Source organism: Ambystoma mexicanum, chromosome 2p (genome assembly GCF_040938575.1).
Source record: "Ambystoma mexicanum isolate Mex_15411 chromosome 2p, UKY_AmexF1_1, whole genome shotgun sequence".
Lineage (NCBI taxonomy): Eukaryota > Metazoa > Chordata > Amphibia > Caudata > Ambystomatidae > Ambystoma > Ambystoma mexicanum.
Genome location: NC_090923.1, coordinates 23316147 through 23334698, shown reverse-complemented (window position 1 = coordinate 23334698; position 18552 = coordinate 23316147). Strand labels below are relative to the sequence as shown.

General features: G+C 48.5%; 1 protein-coding gene across 1 annotated transcript in view; it reads right to left on the bottom strand.

Moving 5' to 3' along the window:
- The window catches only part of NEK4 (NIMA related kinase 4), a 922900-nt gene that overhangs the window by 466099 nt on the left and 438249 nt on the right, over nt 1–18552 (bottom strand). The gene's annotated exons all lie outside the window — the stretch shown is intronic.

The following is an 18552-nucleotide window of genomic DNA, read 5'->3' as shown; positions in this document are numbered from 1 at the left end:
TAATGAGGGGGGCTAAGGTGTTAGCCCCATTCAAAGTGTCTGTGAGGCGAAGCCGGAGGGATACTTGGATGCGTAGTCTGTGCATTGTGTGTTCTCTTGTGTTGCAAAGAGATCTATGGTTGGATGACCCCAGTCTGAGAAGACACTGTGTCAGATGTCTGCGTGCAATACCCATTCGTGTTCTATGGGGGATTGTGTGTTTCTACTAAGCACGTATGCTAGATAATTGGGACTCCCTGGAACATGTGCTTCAGTGCATAATTCCATATGTTCTGGGCTATCTGGACAGACCTAATGAGGGTATACCGCCTTGTTTGTTTATACAAAACATGGTTGTAGTGCTGTCTGTTAGGACCAGGGCTGTTTCCCCTGCTGCTGGTGTTTGAAAGCTTCTAGAGCTTTGAACACTGCCAGTGGCTCTAGAAGGTTGATGTGTGTGTTTGTTAGTGACTGTGTCCACACGCCGAGTGCAGTCTGCTGGAGAAAATGCACTCACCACCCTAATGGTGATCACACCTGTAGTTAGAGTGGCCTCCAGTTTGGGGGTGGTGAATGATTTTTCCCTTCAAAATGTTTTCTTTTGTCCACCACTGCAGTGATAGGATGAGGGACTGTGAAACCACCACAAGATCGTTCCACCGACCTATTGCTTGAGAACACGGTTTTGCAAACCACTCTTGCATAAGACGCATGCGCAGGCGGGTGTGTGGCTACGGGTAAATGCAGCAAGTCATCTTCCGTGAAGGCACATGGACTTTCTCACGGTTATCTGCTACATATTGAGGAAATTGAAATAGCATATTGTGGACACTCTCTGTGGAGGGGAAGACTAGGGCATCCTCTGTCTGAATTAGAGCTCAATAAACAGTTTAATTTGACTGAACCAGAGTTGATTTTTCTCGTTGAATGAGAACCCAGGCTGAAACAGTAGGTTGATTGCTTCTTTGGTGTTTTGTAGACATGCTTGTCAGGTGTCTCCTGTTATTAGCCAGTCATCCAGATAATAGTCGACTGGTATTGACTGAATGTGCAGGTGGGCTGCTACCACTGCCAGTAATTTGGTGAATACCCTTGGCGCTGAGGCTATGACGAAGTGAAGTACCTTGAACTGGTAGTGAGTGTGTTTAACTTTGCACCTTGAGCATTTTCTGTGTGCTGGCAACATTGAAATATGAAAGTATTGTAAGGAAGGCATGGTATAAACAGTAAAACAGACAAGTTGCCACAGTTCAAAGGTGTTTATCGAACTTCAAAAAGGGTTTGAAAAACGCTTATCCAATCCTAAATCTAAAGATGGGAGCAAGCGACGACCATTAAATACTAATAACGCAGTCCTAGTGGTGTCCTGTCAAAATAAAAGGGCCTATACTAATAAACCTATTGCCAATCCTTACTTCTAAATCCAAATAGTATGGGAAACATTGTTATGCATAAGGAAAGTGTTCAAGAAATTATAAGTCAGGTCTCCCTCCATTCCCCACGTTTTCAGCATGGGACAAGGTGGCACACTCGAGCTTACGGGTTTAGCACAATCTCTGGCTTCTCTGGCACAAGGTTGCAGTTCAAACATTAGCATCCGAGTATTCTGTGCCCAAGTCTCTTTGCCTTTCAACGTCTCTTCTTTCAGAGGGCCTGATGCGACAAACAATAAGTTCCTTTCCTCTTAGAATTTCACACATACTCAATTTCTCGAGTTATTCACGGTTCACCCCGGAACCCCCTCATCCGGGCTCAGATCCGTTTCAAAACACTGTTCAATCAGTCCCCCTCTGCCGCACTCGGACTACTTTTAAACACAAACTTGCTTTAACCTAAAGCTCTCAGCTGATCTCCTGCATTCGTGCTCAGACCAACTTCATCTACTTTGTCATCAACTTTCTATACTCTATTAACATCGAAGACTTGATTGTGCACAGGATTTAGCTCAACCCGTTGCAGGACCACTTCGATTCACAATTCTTTTGTCACTGTTCGCTTTTGCCACCTCTCAGTTGGATACCTTACAGAGACTTTTGAACAAGCATGCACGTGGTGTCAGACCACTGTCTAAGGTATCGTATCTTAGTTTCAAAGTTCAATCACTCAACTGTTGTCCAATTTTACTTTAGTTGGTTATCACAAACGCTTCATACACAGTTCGCCTCAGCGTTCGTCTTACAATGTTGCTGCTTGCAAGCTTGGCTTCAACACTACTATCCCTGTGGCAAAGAAGACGACGACCCTGGGTTTTACTCTTGATGCAGAGCTTATGATGAACCAGCACGTTGCACAGATCTGTTCATCTCGTGGACTGATTAATAAACTACTCTGCAACAGTTAACCTTTCTCGACACAGGAAAATGCAGGATTCTTGCTACTGCTCTAACCAACTCTCACCTTGATTACTGTAATTGCCTCCTCAGTGGCTGCTCCCAGCTCGATGTGTCATCTCTCCAGGTTTCCCAAAATGAGCAGTCCACGCTAATTCAGGCCTATCGAGACAAACACATGTAACCGGTTCTAGGCGGAATTTCACTGGCTCCCTGTAAAGCTCAGAATTACGCATAAACTGCTTACTTTGACCCACAAATGCTTTCTTAACCTGGCCCCAAAATATCTTGTGAATATTCTAATGCACTATGTTACATCTCGTACCCTTAGGTCTGAGAGTCAACTCAGAATGGTACAGCCTAGATTTAAATTGGCCAAGGCCGGTGGATGACGCTTTGACATCCAGGGTCCTACTGCTTGGAATGCTCTGTCAGCTAGCTTCAGAGCAAACCCCACAACCGTTTAATTTTTTTTTAAAAAGGCTGAAGACATATCTTTTCAATCTATTACCAGACTAATCTGCCCTTTGACTTTGCCGTCCTGCTCTCTGTTCCTGATCTTTTGGCGCTACCTGAATTGTCTGTTGTGTGTTGGTTTGTTTTATGTGCGCGCTCTGAGGCCCCCGGGCATGTGTTGCGGTTTATACTAATTTTTAAATAAACACAGATCGGGCTGGTATCGGTCTCCCCAACTCACCGGCAGTGCTGATTTCACTGGCGCTGCTTTATTGTAGGTGCCAAGGTCAGTACCACGGCAGCAGGCGATTCTCCCTGCCTTGATTATCAAAGCCGCAGAGTCCCGGGTACCTCCGACACACAATGCAGGATTCATAAGCCTGTTTTCCTGGTCTTACGCTTTCTATTCTCGAGGTTTCACGAAAGGAATGGTTCCTTGCCGAAAAGGTCAAGGGAACTTCCCTCCTTGCAATCCCCTTCTGTTTTGGAGTCTTTTGCCTCGTGTTAAACTGCCATCTTGGAACTGCAGTTTCCTTGTGTGCTTTGCCCTGCTCAGAGTGTGCTATCGTGTTCCGCCTTTTATCCGAGTGGGGAAATGTAATAGAAGTTAGGTGTGTGTGCTGGTCGGTAATTATCTGACACTGCCTATCATATTGGGACGTGTCGGGTATACGGCTCGGGTGTTAGTCTATTTTCTGTCATAGCGAGCGGTCTGTGACAAAGTATTTGTGTCGTGAGGGGGCGAGAGGGTTTGAGTTCCTAGGTATCCTACCTGGTAGGATGGGAGAAAAATGTTACAGGGACGGAGATACTGTGCCTCGCCATCAAGTGTCCCACTCTGCGAAGACCCCTCACCCAGGTGATCCTCCCGCACTGGCCCATCCCCAGAAACTGGATGCAAAAGCGATGGCCGTGTCCTAGCCACCTAGAGGACAGTTCCCTGGGGATTAGCGGGTGAGACACCTTCAGGTTTCTCACAGTATACATCTTTTATATCCAATGTTGTCACGTGTTAGGCAAGATTGTATACAGTACCCTTTGGGTGCACTACAACAATCTTGACCTCCTGGCAATAGGGACCCAACCTTTGGTAAGTCTGAACTACACAGGTTGGTAGTGTGGTCGAGCAGCCAGGCTTATCTCAAGAGGTGTCAATGTGAGCAGTAATGTTGTGACACAGAGTTTCACAATACTGTTATCTGAATAAACACATACTCAAGGTTTCTTGATTAAACAATTATTAATTTATTTCACAGTCAGTTGTATCAGAAAGGGAGCAAAACATGTAACACTTAAATATACTTCAAAACACACTCTTAGTTTCTCTAAATCAGATGATACCCATTGCGGATGGCACACAGACACTTCCTACACCGTCGGGTGACAAATAGCTAGGACACTGTGGACATTGATTTATCACTGGTAAATTTCGAGCAATACTGAGTTTGGTGAAAAAGATAAAATAGAGGAATAAAACAAAGGTTAACAAATAAGTCATAAGCAGGTAAGTACTTTTAGAATCCTTCCAATGCAGAGTAAATTAACCCTTTCATGGGGGAAAGGCCAAAGCACAAAGTCAGAGATAAAGAGGAGTCTCTCAGAGAGCCAGGACAGCCAATGCTAATTGCACAATATCAAGGAGAGCTGAAGTTCTTCTTTTGCAGGTAGGTAAAAAGTTTTGCACAATGTTTGTAGAAATGTTTGTAGAAAATAGAACACTTAACGGGCCACAATCTGAGAGGCTTGTGAGGGGCAAAGCTTTAGCAACTCTGCAAGGTAACCAAGACAGGTCTCAACTGAGAGCAAGTAAGGCTACACAACAAGAGGTAAGTTCTCTTGCACTTTACAGTACCTCTGGTTAGAAGAAATGGTCCCAGCTGGCTTCTGTTCCTGTACAGCTCTGCAGATCCTGTTCCTGACCCTCGGTCGTGGGGACAAGAGGGAGGACATCTGGGGACTCCTGCTCTGCAATGGGACGGTCAGCGGCAGCAATGGGAAAACTTCAATTCAGTGGTCCTTCGGTGTGTCAGCTCCTCGCGTCTGACAGCAAATAGCAACACCGCTGTTCTTGGATACCACTTCAGACTTTACTTGATTCTCGGGTCCACCACTCTGTTGAGGTGGCTCATGCTTGGTCAGTCCTGCATCACGGAAGTCCGAAGGATCTTCCTAGCGCTCGGGGGGTCCGACTTAAAAGCAACGCACACAATCTGGTGTTCCTCTCCCTGGCTCTTCGGTTCCAGGAGCAACTGTAGTGGAAATACAACCAGCTTCGAGAGGATGTCCAGAAGGGCTTACTTTGGAGTTGATTGGTCCCACCAACTCTAAGGGAGAAGTCGCCCTTGGAGGGCTTCTCTAGTCGAGTGGAATTCAGAGCTTCAGCACAGCAGCAGGGCTTCAGCAGGCAAAGCAACAGTCCAGGAGTTGCAGCAGGCATCTCTTCCAAGTTCTTCTTCGGATTCCTTCGTCCAGTGGTCGACTCTGCCTTCCAAATCAAAAAGCCTCGCCTTTTATGCAGGTTTCCCCCATTCAATGCAGCCTAGCTGTCAATCACACAGCAGGGTTGCTGTCCTTGCCGGACAGCCACCCGGCCAATCACCTTTGGGCACATTCCTGCAACCAAGGGGATTAAGCACAGGGCGTTTTGGGCACCTCCTTCACTTCCTACCCCTGCCAGACATACTGGAGCCAGCTTAATTTGTGAATCCCGCCAAAGACAAAATGAACACAGAGACCAAACCTGGTTTGGCACGCAGAGTAAATCTCAAGAAGGACCTTCCCGACAAGAAATGGCAAAAAAAGAAGACTGGAGCCATTTTAAAATGGGCACCCATGGGTGCCTTACCATGGCTGCGAAAGCAGCCCGCGGTATAAACACACAATGGTAGTAAAAAGTAAATCACTGCCACCAGCCATTAATTGTAGGAATGGTAACAAAAAAATGTTACATGCGAAACTAGACATAGGGTATACTAAGTAACCCCTCCAGCACCCTATTGTAAGATAGTGTGTGCTGGGTCTAGAAAGTTACAAAATGTAAGTAAAGTCCATTTCACTTCACTGCTCTTGGAAACAGTAGTTTCACCAAGAGAAGGTATTTAAACCTTTGGGAAAGCTAAGAGACTTCCCTGTGACACTGCACTAAAGGTGCTGTGTGACACAATGTAAAGATGATGGCTATGGAGTTTGTCAGACTCCAAAGTCAAAAGAAACAGAGAATAAATCACATTAAAATTACATGAGAGATGAACAAGTTACTTTCTTACCTGGTAACGTTCTTTCGATGGGATGGTCCGACGACGTATTCCATATCTATGACAGATAATGTCCATAGCTGTGCTGCTTTGGAAAATCTTTGGCGTCTGCGTCCTGCGTCGATGACGTCGATGCGCCGTCCCCGAGGACCTCCTCCGACGGCCGACGTCACCCATGTGATAAGTAGGACGCACAACGCCCATAGCCTCAGTTATAGTTTTTTCCCAGAACGTGTGCCACCAGTTTTCTGGCAGTCAGACACACAAGGCCTTGCAGAACGCAAGCTGCAATCGCAAAAGAAATTCTGCAGCGGGGAAGGCAGGGAGGGAGCGATATGGAATACGTCGTCGGACCATCCCATCGAAAGAACGTTACCAGGTAAGAAAGTAACTTGTTCTTCGAGGGGATTGGGTCCTCCGACGTATTCCATATCTATGACAGACTCCCAAAGCAGTACCAAGCAAGGAGATGGGAAAGAATTTAGAATACAAATTTAGCATGCCCAATCAAATTGCGGAATAGAGAACTGCCTTGCCAAAGGCCAGATCCTGCCCTCTGATGGAATCGAGGGAGTAGTGACGTTCAAAAGTATGTACTGAAGCCCAGCTGGCTGCATTACAGATGTGACGAATAGGAACTCCCCTCTGCAGGGCAGTAGATGCAGCCACTCCCCTGGTAGAATGGGCCTGCAAGCCAGCCGGAGGATCCTTACCCGCCAAGCGGTAACACTCGGAGATAGCTAAAATAATCCAACGAGACAAAGTCTGTTCCATCACAGCTTGTCCCAAACGCTTTCCAGCATAACCAATGAAAAGCTGATCGTCCACTCTGACCCGGGACATGCGTGGAATATAAAAGCTGAACGCTCTCCTAGGATCAAGCCTATGGAGCCTCTCCTCTTCCTTACCAGGATGTGGAGGAGGATAGAACGCCGGAAGAACAACCTTCTGGCTCAAATGAAATTCCGAAACCACCTTCGGAAGAAAAGAAGGACGAACTCTAAGGACAACCCTGTCCTTATGAAACACAGTGAAGGGTGGCTTAACTGAAAGTGCCTGTAACTCACTCACTCAGCGAGCAGAAGTAACCGCAACCAAAAACACAGTTTTCAGAGTTAACAGCCTCAAAGGGCAAGAATGTAAAGGCTCAAACGGAGCACTCATAAGAAACTTAAGAACAAGGTTCAAATCCCAACCTGGCACCAGAAAAGGTGACGGAGGGAACATATTAGTGAGCCCTTTCAAAAACTGCGAAATTAAAGGAATTTTAAAATAGGAACACTCTTCAGACAAGCACTTAAATATGGACAGCGCCGCCAGGTAACCTTTAATGGTCCCCACTTGCAAGCCCCTGTGGGCCAAAGAAAGCAAAAAAGACAGAACCATGGGAATGTCACATTCAAAAGGATCCACATTCTGAACTCTGCACCAGTCGCAGAACTTTCTCCAACGGCAAAGAGACTTAGTTGCCGGAGAGCAACACCTCCATCACGTCTTCAGGGAGGTCCCAATCCTTATACCTCAACCTCTCAGAAGCCAAGCGTGAAGATTGAGGGATCTGACCTCTGGATTGAGAACCTGACCCCCCTCCCGTGAGAGCAGATCGTCTTGGTAGGGAAGACGATGTGGAGGGCACATGGACAAGTCTAGACGGTCCAGGTACCACGTCCTCCGGGCCCACGCCAGAGCAATGAAGATCATCCGGGAACCGAACGTCCGTAACCTCCGCAGCACTTGCGGGATGACGTGGACTGGAGGAAACACGTTCAGTAGTGGGAATGACCACTCCACCACGAACACGTCTCCTAAGGCTCCTTTTGGAGGAAATTCCCGCGAGCAAAACCTTTCGCAATTCCAGTTGACACTGGAGGCGAAGAGATCCACTTGAGGGGTCCCCCAAAGGGCGAAGATCTCCAGGAGAATCTCCTGAGCCAGCTCCCACTCGTGAGAGATCGAGCTCTGCCTGCTCAGAGCGTCCGCCGTCTCGTTGTCGTCTCCGGCCAGATGAACAGCCGAGATCGAAACTTCCTGCTGGATGGCCCAGAACTCGAGCTGCCTCGCCTCCCTGCACAGCGGAACTGACCCTGCCCCCCCCCTTTTTGTTGAGGTAGTGCATGGAAACCGTGTTGTCCGTTAGAATCAGGACACTCTTCCCGCGCACAGTCGGCAGAAAAGCCTTCAGGGCTAGCCTGACGGCCCTCAGCTCCAACAGATTGATATGGAGTCTGGACTCCGACGGAGACCAACGACCGCTGACTGTCAACTCGTTGGCATGAGCTCCCCATCCCGTGAGGGATGCGTCCGTTACGATCGTCACCTCCGGCCAGGGCAGCCAAAATGGGGCCCCCTTCATCAGATTGCCCTCGACGGCCCACCACAGAAGGTCTCGGGCTACCGAGGACGGCACCTGAACAGGGTCTGACAGCCTGCCGGAGGACTGAGACCACTGGAGCTCGAGTGCCCACTGCAAAGATCTCATCCGCAGACGAGCCTCTGGCACCAGAAGAATGCAGGATGCCACGAGGCCGAGCAGTCTCAAGAACTCGGACGCTGGGAGATCCTGGGCAAATTGAAACTTGTTCACCATCTCCTGAATGTGAAGAGCCCTCACCTGAGGAGGAAAACACTGCCCCAGGGACGTGTCGAGCACTGCTCTGATGTACTGGAGCCGCTGCGTTGGTGTCAAATGGGACTTCTTTAAATTGAGGGAGAAGCCCAGCCTGTGAAGGGAGTGGCAGGTGACGGACAGATGATCCAGGACTTGGTCGGGAGAGCTCCCCCTGATCCACCAATCGTCCAGGTAGGGGTAGACGTGAATCCCCCCCTTTCCTGAGATGCACTGCCACCACCACCATGAGCTTGGTGAAAACCCTCGGGGAGGAGGTCAATCCGAACGGCAGGACCCGAAACTGAAAGTGCGAGTCGCCAACCGCGTACCTCAGGTACTTCTTGTGCTTGGGATGGATCGGCACATGGAAGTAAGCATCCTTGAGGTCGAGAGACACCAACCAGTCCTGAAGTTGAAGGGCCTGGAGGACTTGAGAAAGTCACCATCTTGAACTTGTCCTTCCTGAGGAGTTTGTTCAACCCGCGCAAGTCCATGATGGGTCTCAATCCCCCGTCTTTCTTCGAAATCAAAAAATAAGGGGAATACCATCCCTTGTTCCTCTCCGCTACAGGCACCAGTTCTATGGTGCCTTTCTCCAGCATGGCTTGAATTTCCTGCGCAAGGAGCGGATCCGGACACTTCAAAGAGAGGTTCCCTGGTGGATTGTCGTGAGACCTCTGCCGAAAAGGAAGACAGTAGCCGTGGGTTATGATCTCCAGAACCCACACATCCGAAGTAATGGCTTGCCACTCTACAAGATGCTGCGCCAGCCTTCCCCCAACCGGTGAACCATGGGACCTGGCCTCATGACTGAGTGGTAGCGGCTGCGGCGTTGCCTAAGGACAAAGAGGCATCTGCCCGAGCGGCCTTGGCACCTCGAGTACCTTTATTTCCACCTCTGGCACTCTTACGATGGCCTCTTTGACTGCTAGCTCCCCTCGCTTTACTGAAGGACGAGTAATAGCGAAAGGAACCACCCCTCCATTGCTGTCCCCTAGGACGAAAAGGCTGAGGTTGGCGAACTGCAGCGCCCAACGACTTTGCTGCAGCTTTGGAGGTCTGCAACCTCTCAAGGCTCTCGTCAGCCTTGCTACCAAAAAGGTGTTCACCGTCAAAGGGCATGTTGAGGAGCCGGGACTGCACATCAGGAGCGAACCCAGACTTCCGCAACCACGCAAACCTGCGCATTACGGTGTTCGCCGCCATGGACCGGCTGACAAAATCCGCCAAGTCCAAACCCGACTGAACGGCCTCACACATGGCATCCTTGCCATCCTGAACCATAGCAAGGAAACCATCACGTTCGTCCCCTTCGGTAATATGTTCAGCCGCTAATGCAAGACAGTTCCACAGAGTGTGATTGAAACGAGACAAGGCACATATGGAGTTGGCCGCCTGAAGCGCCATACCCCCCCTGAAGAAAACACTTTCTTCGCCCAGCCGTCAAAACGTTTGTCGTCCCTATCCGGAGGGATGGTAGGATACGACACCTGCTTTGCCGGGGCCGTAGCCGCCTGCACCACCAAATTCTCCGGGGTGGGGTGCCTAGACAAGTAGCAGGGGTCGCTACTGGCTGTACGGTATTTTCGCGACAAGGACTTGCCCACTGCCGGGAGACTCTCCGGAGCAGTCCAAGCCGCCGCCACCCTTCTCTGCAGAGCCATATGAAAAGGCAAAACCGGGTCAGTGGGTGGACCGAGATCAAGGATGTCCGTGAGATCATCCTGAACGAACTCCCTTGGGGAGCTGACCAGCCCAAGTACTCGGTAACACAAGACATAAGGCGCCGATATGAAGAATCGGCATGAGTGCCAGGCTCCGGCCTACAAAACTCCACCTTCGGAGAGGTGTCCAGTCCACTGGCATCATGCAGCGACTGCCGCAGGTCATCAAACTGACTATGGCCCGAGATAAGTTCATCCGTAACCGGAACCAAGCCGCCATCAGAGCCTTCATCACCCTCAGAAATGTACTCCAGGCGGGGAGAGGAAGACCTCTGGGGACCAAAGCAGTGCCTGACCTTAGCCAAAGCCTTTCTAGGGGCAAACCCCGTGCCACGGGGCCCCTCCGACACCACCGCCTCGAAAGGCGTCGAGGGCGGCGAAGGAGTCGGCGCCGGCGTCGATAGAAAAGGCGTCGAAGTCAGCTGCAGCGCCGCCAGCACCGGCGGCGTCGACACAGGCCTCGAAGCCAGAGCTCTGACCGTGTCTCTCGACGACCTAGGTGTCGACGGCGCCGACGACCCCCTCGGAGGCAGAGCCTCGAGAGAAATCGGCGACGACCTCGGCGCCACAGGCGTCGACGTCTTCTTCGAAGACGGCACAGGATCACGCGGTCTCGAGCGCGTCGAGGACCGGGACCTGGAACGGGCATGGCGAGAACGGCTACCCTTGTCCGAGCGGGACCTCTCCCGCGAGCCGTGCCGACCACCCGATCCCGAAGGCGTACGAGAGGTGTCTCTCGACCGGTGCCGACCGACCCCACTCAGAGGCGCGGACGTACCGGTGCCCTGCGATTCAAGAATCGCTAGCATCTGCTTCCCGAAGGAAGCCCATTCCTCCGGTGTCGCTTGCATGGAGGGATAAGCGACCCGCCGACAGGCGGAGTGCTCGGAAGAGGACGGGGAGGCGAACTATGCCGGTGCTTCCGGGAATGCCTCGAAGAGGCGGAGGAGTGGCGAGACCGACTCCTGGAAGGAGACCCACTGGACTTCCGACGATGACGCGGAGAGTCGCCCCTCGAGTCATCCGTCGAAAGCCCCGCAGACCTCGACTTCCGGGGCTTAGACACCCGGCCTACCGACAGCTTCTTCTTGCATTCCCGCAAGGCCTTTGCCGTGAGCGACTGGCAGTCGACACAGTCGTCCGTATCGTGGGCCTCCCCGAGGCATCATAGGCAGGCGTCGTGCGAGTCCGTGACCGACATCTTGGACCCACAGTCCCCGCAGTTCTTGAAGCCGGGATGCGGGGTTGAAGATGAGAAAGACATCGCCACGAACAGGTCTTCACACAAACCGAACAGGTTCAACAAACCGAGAATTGAAAACAGCAAACTCCAACGAGTCGAGGTGTACCAAGGCTATGGGCGTCGTGCGTCCTACTCATCACATCGGGTGACGTCGGCCGTCGGAGGAGGTCCTCGGGGACGGCGCATCGACGTCATTGACGCAGGAGCCAAAGATTTTCCGAAGCAGCACAGCTGTGGACATTATCTGTCATAGATATGGAATACGTCGGAGGACCCAATCCCCTCGAAAAAAAGTCCTAAAGTCCAGCAAAAAGATCAGGGGGTCACTAAGGTAGAAGGAAATTAACACATTTCTGAGAATTCTCCCTAACACCATGTAACCTACTTGGCTTCAGAAGTGGAATGACTTCCTGCAGTGTAGCCATTCAGAATTTTTGCAGCTTGACATACATGTTTGCAGGACTCAGATCTAACACAGGGCGCATGGTTAAATCTATTTTTGGGCACAAGGAAGTACATTGAATAAATACCCTTGTCTACCTCTAGAAATGGAACTGGCTCTTTTGCTTCTTTTTCTGTTAGTACCTGTATCTGTTTGTAGCATCAAGGGATGCTCCTGCGACATTCTCCTTGATCTTGGCAAATTATGGCAAGGTGTTTCGAGAAATTATATTAAGTATCCCTTGGTTAGGGTTGTCAACATCCACTTGCCCCATTGTATACCCTCTCATGCTTGGGCAAAAAGAGTGGTGCGCCCCCTAACGGGGAAGTGCGGGAGGGACATGAACTTGCAAATCATTTGTTGGCGGAGGCATCAGAGCCTCTAGTGGTTGCGCTCATATCCAGTCACTGACCTCGTCTAAAGCCTTGTGGTTGGGAGGTGTGAAAGGTTGTATTTAGGCTGTCCCTCGGAGTTGCACCATGGGTATGTGTTTGAAGTAAAGCCTGAATGTGTTGCTCTTCCAAACACTTGCCTTTGAAAGGAACGCGGCCTATTAAAAATTCCCCTCCTTTTTCGCTATTTCTAGCACTTCATCCACCGCCTTTCTAAATAGGAGCGAGTCCTCTATAGACATAATGATAAGGTTTTGCCCGAGTTTCAAGCCTAAAGCTAGAGTTGCACAGCCATGAATGGCGTTTAAGCAGTGTACCTTATGCTATAACCCTACCTGCGGAATCTGCTTAATCCAGGGTGTTGTGCAATTGTTCTTTCCTCTTTAGCAATCTAATGCAGCTGAGACTTCATAGGTTCAGGTACTGAATCTAAGTGGCTTTGAACCGAATCCCACTGGGCACTGTTATAACTAGCAAACAGTGTAGTGCTATTCGCCATACAAGTTGAGAACACACCGGATGTGCTAAATGTGGTAACACTTTTTCCCACCGCATATAGTATTTTGAACTCCATATCAGACGGTGCATCTGCGTTAGACAATGGCACGCCTGTCCTTTTCCGGTGCAGTTAGTGAAGGAGCAATCCTCTTTTTAATTGAGTTAAGGAGAGGTATGAATTGACTAACCACTTTATTCTCATTCAAAATGTCCACAGAATCCGTGTCCTCCACAGACTCTTGGGCCTAGATCTTGAAATGATCTGCAGCCTTTTTTTTAGGAGATAATTGAAAAGTAGCTGGTTATCAATGGGGGGTATAGGCCCAGGTTGAGTAATGTCTGCAGATGGTAAAATAGACATTTCTGGGGCATATAGGTCATAACTAGTAGGATCATTGGGGTCCTGGTCAACTTCACCTTGGCCTTGATCGTCACCCTGGTCTTGACAATAGAAATGGTCGTCCTGTAGTAAGTGTAGCTGTGAGTGATGAGCAACCTTGACAACACTATATTTAGGGGAAGTATGAGACCTGTCTGCCGTAGGAGATTTAGTAGGAGGTTCTCTGAATGTTAATTCGGTTTCTAAAGCGCCAGATGGTCAGGGGAACCAAACATAGCTCCTGGTAGCGGTTGGTTTCAAACTAACCAGGCTCCACTAGGCTAGACCTATGGCCTAAATAGCTCCCAGCAATTTCTGTCCACTGTGACCTCCAATTCAAACCACACATTACAAATTAGATACGCGCAGTATGGTACCAGCTTGTCGTACTCTGCAAAAGCTAGTCTTTCGACCCATCCCTAAGTTTAAGAATAGTTGTCAACGCCCCAGTCTTCTCCCAACTGCACGGGATCCAGATTCCACTTGCAGGAGTCACTTGACCACTCTGAAAGCGGTCCTGCACGCACTAGCGTGCTTCATTACAGGACTACGAAAATTCAACCACATCAGCCTTGTCCTCAAGGGCCTGTACTGGTTCATGTACAAGACTGTCTGCATCACCTACAAATCAGTTCCAACCAAAACACAGCTCTACATGGCGGAGATGCTCACAGTCCCCAGAGGATAGCATGTAACCCAAAGCTGCAACGTCACTAGACTGGAAAAAGGACCTGCTAAAAAGAAATAAACAAGCAGGACATTTCCTATGTTGCATCCTGTCACTGATAAGACTGGTCCCCCATCATTCAAGACGCTCGAAAGGATCTAAAGACCATACACCTCAAAGAACATCTCACTAATGGCCGATTGCTCCAATCAACTCCTCCCACCCCCAAACCTCCCAGCACTCTGGAGTCCACACACTCCCTAACTCTACTTATAACTCCTTGGGTGTGTATTCTTTGTAGGGCACTCCATTGCTTCTCATCATCGAGAGAGAGAGAGAGAGAGAGAGAGAGAGAGAGAGACACACCCTATTTCTGGGGCTTGTGGATCTGCTTAGAATCACATGCTTTGCACCTACCACTAGATGTCAGCCTATGCAGAGTATTACATGATTCGTTTTTCGAAGTTCGAAAAGGGACGTTGACTGGGTGGGTTTGTAATACTATCCCTAGTGTGACGTCTACAGTACCCATGCTCCTTCACGTACTGAGGTCCCTCAGATTATTTTATTCCGTCATCGTGGTTGGTAGTTTCTAATGCGTAGTCCGTAGCTTTCGCTACTTTAATATGAATGATTACAATATTTGTAGAAATATTGCACCTTTTCATAGGCTTGGCCTAAATCAGGCTTTGACCTTGCAGTTGGGAGAGTGGGTGGGGGGTGCTGATTATCTTTTATCTCTTTTAGAGAATGCATCCTTTCATTTTCTTTTCCTACTACGTTTGTTTGACTGACTTTACATTTCAACAAATACAGAAATAACTCCTTTTAAGTTCTGTCCCTCCTGCAACAGGAAATTTCCATGGAAGAACACTCTACGAGTGTGTAACCACTTCCTTTTTCGTGACCATCCCGAAAGGCTTTGTGCATCGTGCACACTCTTTAAGCCCAAGACGCTTAAGGACAGACGCATGAAACGGTGGGCAGCCTACGCTATGATGGCAGAGTCAGAGTGTCCCACCAGCACCTTCGAATCAGATTTAGATTGGCCAAGGCAGTGACGGCTCTGTTCTCAAAGTGCTATTTCGGATGCCGAAGATATGTTAGAGAAGTCAATAGACCCCTATGTGTCTGTCCCTAACCTCGAAAGGCAGGCGACGAGCACTGCTATGTGGAAAAAATGCCTGGCAACAAAGTCACACAGTCACACACACACACACACACACACACACACACACACACACACACACTTCATGGGGAGCGGGCACAAACATTGTACACATACATCCCTAGCCGATCTTCAACTAATACGTTGAAGAAAGGCCACACAGTAGCAGAAGTTACCTCAAGGCCTACCGATTGCACACGCCATAAGCATGTTGCGCGTCTGCGTCCAGCTCACAGCAGTGATAAACACAAACAGGTGTTGATTGTCATGCAATCAAATCCTTCAGCAGAACCAGTTTCGCTTCCATCAAAATCCCCAAAATCTGTTAATTTGAAGGAAAAACACACTGAAGGGTCTCCAAAACTCCCTACTGTACCTGTTACTCCAATTCCCACATCTTTACTAGCATCTCAAAAAGAATCAGATTATAGGGCCTTTTCTCCCTTGTCAAAGTAATTACATGGAAAACGACAGTGTAGACACAGAAGCTATTTTGTTTCTACTTCCAGTAACGCCTAAAACGTGTGTATGGACCAGTGAACGCTTCGAAGAGACAATGGACAAAGTTGCATCCTTAGTAGGTTTTATGGACAAATACCCTGTAAGACCAAAGTCCTTAGACATACGTGACATTAACTTGGAGACTTTGGCAATGTTAGTTAAGAATAATTTTAACACATGTAGTACACATTTAAATATTACGGATCATACATAATGTGCAAAAAGTAAAGTGTGCATCTCATGTGTAAATTAGATTTGTAGAGTGCTGTGTTCTTGCTCCTGGTTCCACATTGGTAGCTTCTGCCTACTGGGTGATGCACGACACCCAGGCGCTGGTTTAGCTCCTGCTCATTGAATCTTAATTTCGAACCTTGTTGTTGATGTTCAGAAGTAGGGTGAGTCTTTCATCTTTGATAACCTTTCCAATGGCAGAGGTAAGAATACTGACTTTGTAGTTGATGGTTACGAGGCCTGTCTTGGGCAGATTGAGGTCTCTGAGGAAGGTGTTGGATCTACTGTTGACAGATGTTGTAAGGAGGACTTTGATTTCATTGAGAAAGTCTTTGTTGGCTTGGGGTGGTTGGTAGAGCAGGTGGAATGTTGCTGTCTGAGCATGGGTGAGTGGGAAGTGGCAATTGAAGTCCATGGATGGATGTGTGGCATGCTGCTGGTGGGTTCATGTCCACAATGACCTGCGGGTAATAGCGTGCTGTTCAACAGTCTTCTTTTAGCGGTCCTTGTGTTAGATACATTAGCCAGTGAGGATGAGTATCCAGTTTGTGTGTGGAGGTGAGCCATTTCTCTGTGATAAATAGGGCTTCTAGTTTGTCAGTGGCGATGCAGCCAGAAATGTCTGTTGCATGCAGTTCTGAGGAATGAGAACTGATCAGCATGAAATGGCATTAGTGCTTAAGAGGTGCAGTGTGGTTGGAGATATGAGGGATGTGGATGACGTTCTGTGGGGTGCAGACTAGTTGCTGGTATCCCTACAAACTATCCCCACCAAAAATATTGTCGTACATATGGCCGTTTGTCTCGTCATAGGCGATTTTTTTGGGGGGGGGGTTATTTTGCGGGAGCAGGGGTTGCAGGGGTGTCCCTCGCAGGGTCCATGGGTCCATATTGCCGCAAAAATATGGGAATATTTTTGTATCACAATATTTTTGCGGAGATATTAACACATGGAACCTAGTTTCTTATGCGTGTGGTGGAGAATGGAAGTGGTGAGGCAGGTTTGACACACATGCTGCATGCTTACCCTTTAGAGAAATTGCCCTTCGCTTCAGATGCCCAAGCAAGAGACACAATTTGATGTAAGCGTTAAGAAGGGAGAGAAGGGGGGCGAGGATATGAAAAACAGTGCCAAAAAGGATATCAAAGGATTAGCAGGCGGGTGGGGCGGAGATCACATGACATAGATCCACTTCCACATGTTGCAAAAGAAATGATAGAAGGAGTTCAGGAAGGGAAAGAACGGGGTGGGCTAAAAATAAAATACCAGAAAGGGCACCAAAAGATGAGCAGTGTAAGGGCAAAGCTCACAGTTTTAAATGCGTTTGCTAATTCATACATCCTGCATCCATTGTGTGTGTGTCCTAGTGATACATTTTTATATTATGCAAAGCTTTATCCCAACCTTATATTTGGTTTACATTCTACGAGATACTAAACACTTGGCCTGTGACCACTTGCTGAGCTGTACTATTTGATGGCGAGTCGGCGCTACTACCAGAGCTCCTATTCCACCTTTGTCTAGGAACGTTAGATTTTGTGTGGAGCGTGGTAAGCCATCAATCCATCTAGTAACTTGCTCACAGATATTGCCCATTACAAGGCGCGGACTAGATACCTTAGGACTAACTAATCATGGCTACTTAGCCGTCTCACTATGGCAAGATGATCGTTTTATGGATTAACTACTAAAGGAGGTCTACCAACGTTATGCTTTCTAGTCTAACCACCCTGCCCACTTTCATCTCACCCGTCTCAGTGATGTTTACTACTCACATTCTGATGAATTATTTTGAGAGTGAGCAGAGCAGGTGGAAATTGGGCCATGCTCGTGGTTGGCAATTGGGCAGCTGCTCAACGATTGTCTAGAACAGGGGTCTGCTAAATCGGCAAAATCATTGTTAGGCACCAGAGCTGTGTTCATGACGGTGCCAAGCGATGTGGCAGGTGCTCAACAGAGCTGCCAAGTGCTCTTCTCTCTCTCATGAGCCTCTTTTGATTCAGGCAATCATTAATATCATAAAGTCCCTTTTCTTGAATCCTTTAAAAGATGCTGCAATCCTTGCCCGCTGAAATGATACACCTGGTTTCGTGCCTATCAGACAGTACAAGGTAATGCACTGCCAAGTCTGGGCAGAGCTAGGAGTGATTTAATGTAAATTATGCTTGCGGAGCCCTGGAACAGGGCTGATGAGAAGCAGGAGAGTAATGCAATACGAATAAAGCAACACACTCCCTCCATTGTGGACTGCAGAAGAGCACAGAGAAGTGACATTAAAGAACCTCCTGAAATATATGGCATTCCGAGCTCTCATGTTTCCCATGGACATGCATAAGAAGGCCATCTAGTCCTATTGTCGCGGGAGGATAGCTCAGCGGCAACATGCTCGCCTTGGAAGCAAGACGACACAGAGCAACACAGGTTCAATCCCGGGTCCGCGCTTAGAAACATCTGGGTATTAAGCGCGTTATAATTAACCTATCATATTTCCCCCCCTCTCCCCCTAAATTCTGGGACTTATAGGTTTCCTCATTTTTAAATGGGAAAGAAAAAACTCAATTTTTTAGAACACCAAGCAAAACAGGACTTGGTGGCCTTTTCATGCATTGCCTTTGGTACATTTTATAGCTCTGTGCATCTGAAGTAAAATGCTTCAAACCAGAGTCTGGAGAAGATGTA